The 3,559-nt window shown below is 32.6% G+C and overlaps 1 pseudogene; it reads right to left on the bottom strand.

The window, feature by feature from the left end:
* Positions 1–2,329: 2,329 nt before the first annotated feature.
* LOC111635007 lies at positions 2,330–3,361 on the bottom strand (annotated as a pseudogene).
* Positions 3,362–3,559: the final 198 nt, after the last annotated feature.

The raw sequence follows: 3,559 nt of genomic DNA, 5'->3' as shown, positions 1-3,559 counted from the left end.
TATATAATAGAGAGAAAGTATAGTGATAGATCAAAAAATGACCCCTCCCAAGATTTTTACATTTTTGGACTCGGGATACCTTGAAATGTCAAGTTTTAGAAGCTTAATAACTCTTGTGCTTTTTTCGAAAATTTCTGAAATTTTGCAGGGAGGTTTGTTTATTAGGGACATTGATGCTATTAAATTTTGGTGATTAAAGGTCCACGGAGTGGGAAAATAGAAGGGATCGTGTGTATCTCCAGTAGGTTCGAACATAATGACAATTTTACTCCTTATTAGCATTTACAATTAAAGAATTAAAATTACATAAAAAAACTGGGCGATTACAAAAATTTAACTGATGCGAGCAAGCAATGTATGTTTTTCTTGGGGCACCCTTCGAGGAAGACCTCTGGAAAATCTCGGCAAAATGACCACTACGCATTTGTATCGTCCTTTTTTGTTTTAAATATAATTTGGTTTTAGAATTCTGTTGTTTCTATTTGTTTCTCCACAAGCTCTAACGCTGTTTTAATCCAACAAAATATTCAGTTTGGAGAAGTCCCAATCAGAAGTCCTCCTCCCGCTTACAAATGAGTAGTCCTATTTTTCCAGAAAAGTACTTTACGACCCGAACTTATTGGTTAGTCGTTTTTATTTTCCACGTATATTCGGACCGCACCAAGAATGAGTCCGCATTGTCCCAACACGAAGTTCTGCCTTTTCTCTCTTTCTTTAAAGTCCAGACAAGGCTTTCCACTGTATTTTCCTTTCTTTTGCTCCTTCTATCAGTCCGGTCGAAGCTCTCTTTTCAAAAGTTCAGATGAAGTTCTTGTACTGTCTTTCGTCTTGGTACCCTACTGACAGTTCGGACGAAATAAGTCCATTTTCGATCGTTGTCCCTCCTTTTAAGGGATTCTTCAGGCTTAACGATTGTCCAATCCAGAACTGGGCTAGTGACGTACCTTTAGGTCCGGCCCTGTTTGGGATTCCTGCCAAAGCTGCTAATATGCTTCCTGCTGAACTAACCCTCCTCTGGAAAAACCGATCCTTCCAAGAGGAAGACCGAATCGCTTTGTCCCTCGGACACTTTCGTTAGGTCTACTTGACAAGGGTAGTTTTCTTTCATTTAAAAAGTATGTGTCAGTTGTATCTCACGTATAAATCGTCCTAATATTACTCTCACGAGAATAATTAAAGAATTACTCTTTTTAGTAAAAATGTAGATACTCATCAGGAAAAAATAAAAACTAAAGATTATATTTTTATTTCTTCGACACACTTTCAAAGACACTTTGTTCCAGATAAAGATTTGTTAAAATTTTTATGATATAGCAAATAAATATTAAATCATTTTACTGAAAATGAGTTGTGCTTTCAAAATATGTATACAATCGTGGACTTTTCACTTGATTTTGTCAGATTAAGAAGAGTGTGAATAAAAGAATTAAGTAAGCAACATCGTCATCGATCGAGTTACGTGAAACTCAATAGCCAATCAAATAGAATGTTATGGCCGCTAAGGCAACTTACGGTTGGAATTGGAAACGTCGGCTTATAGTTATATAATTTATGAAATCCTCCGTACGACCAGATATAACCACCGATAAGTCTCGGAAAAATTCAGGAATTCATCGAAGGTTTTGAATTTATCGCGCATTACTAGTAGCAGTTGTTATTTTCTCCAGTTATTTTTAGATAACAATAACTTATTTACAAATAACTAATTTGCCGATCACTGCACTTTGAAGCCATTACACAGGGCTATTTTCAGTTGTTATTTATGCTCATTATTTTTAAAGTGACAATAACAATCTATTATTGTAATTTAAAAATAGCCAGGCATCTTTAGTCACTATCTCGTGTTATGTTTAATAATTGATAATAGATTAATTTAATTTAGGATCGTCCCGGAACGGAAATCGAACCCATAACCCTCTCGTTTATGCTGTTACCATCTACGCTATCCGGACCTCCCACGCAGAATATTTTAATAATATTTTAAATTAATTTAAATTTATTTCTAATTATTAAATTTAATACCTGATGATGACTAGACCGCCTACGTCTAGTGCAGTTTGCTTAATATCTTAGTAATTAATTAGCCCGATAAGAATCCTGCTGTATCATTTGATTAGTAACATTTATCAGGTTTACTTTTATATGTGATTAAATAATTTTAATACAGTAATAAATAACATAAGTTTGCTTTAATTTTTAAATAGGCCTATGTTGCTTTAAATTTTGATTGTGTAATGTGGATGTATTGTAGAATAAGCATTATTTTAAACCAAATTTACTTTATTTAGCATATTCATATTTATTTATTTTCTAGAAAACAATAATTTCATTAAATTTATTTAATGAATGCCGCTAAAATTCTAGCAGGAGCACCGCTTGCCCCTTTAATTTTAATGGGCATTACGTATAACGTACAACCAGTTTTAGGTATATGATGCAAATTCGTTAAATTCTCGATTAAATATAATGAATGACCAAGAAATATACGATGGACCATTAAATTCGGTTTCGTATCAAAAGATATTGTATCTATTCCAATTCCATATACATCTCTGTTACGGATTATCCATCGTGCAGCTTCTTCAGAGACACTCGGAAAGAAAAATTCACTATAATCCATATTAGCACTTATATACTTAGCTTTGTCGTTCCAGTAACGATCCCAACCTGTAAGTATCAGCAGAATGGAACCAGGAAGAATTTCTCCATTTTCTTTTTCCCATTCTATCAAATCTTGGGGTGTAAGCTTCGCACGTGGATTACTATAAGTTTTATGTCTGATATCCACAACAACTGCTGGTGCAATAAATCTCTGTAAAGGAATGTTACTTATATTCCATCCTGATGGATATAAATGTGACGGGGCATCTACGTGAGTCCCAATATGAGTTGTAGTGTATATGTTTTCTGTTTTGTATCTAAGATAAATAAATAAATTATTATAACTAATATGGGAACAATTTTTTAATAATAAGACTGACGGATGAACATATTTATATGAAATTATGTGAAAATATGATCAAAAAATGTCGACGTGCTGCCATCTTTTGAATAATAAATAAACGATAAGGAAACAAAGGTTAAAATAAATCGATAATTTTCCTCGAGAAATTCTGCAACAATTGACAATATACTGTATTTTCTTCATTATAACTCGATAATGAATCTGTTTATAAATATGTATATCGTAAAAAGGTATATGGTCTTATAATGAATGAAATTAGAATAATTTGACAGGAAGAAATGTCCTAATAGTAAGCAAAAACTTATGACACTTGCGACAAATTATAGATAACACAGGGTTACTCGTACATATGACAAGACAGATTTTTCCTTACTCGTTTTGGCGTGCTTCTTTCATTTATGCTGATGATAGCAGGGATGATTTCATGCAAACACGATGATGACAAATCTTTTACTAGATGATGTCAGATTTTATTTTGTTTGCCATAAGCATTTTTTTTGTAGCAAATTAAAATTAAGTACTGTATAGAAAATATATTATAAAATTTGTAATTTAATAGTATCAATGATCCTTATATACAAATTACCGAATTGG

Source organism: Centruroides sculpturatus, unplaced genomic scaffold, assembly GCF_000671375.1.
Source record: "Centruroides sculpturatus isolate CEXI.00-Female unplaced genomic scaffold, Cexi_2.0 scaffold929, whole genome shotgun sequence".
Classification (NCBI taxonomy): domain Eukaryota; kingdom Metazoa; phylum Arthropoda; class Arachnida; order Scorpiones; family Buthidae; genus Centruroides; species Centruroides sculpturatus.
The sequence above is the reverse complement of the archived record's forward strand: the minus strand, read 5'-3'. Positions and strand labels throughout refer to the sequence as shown.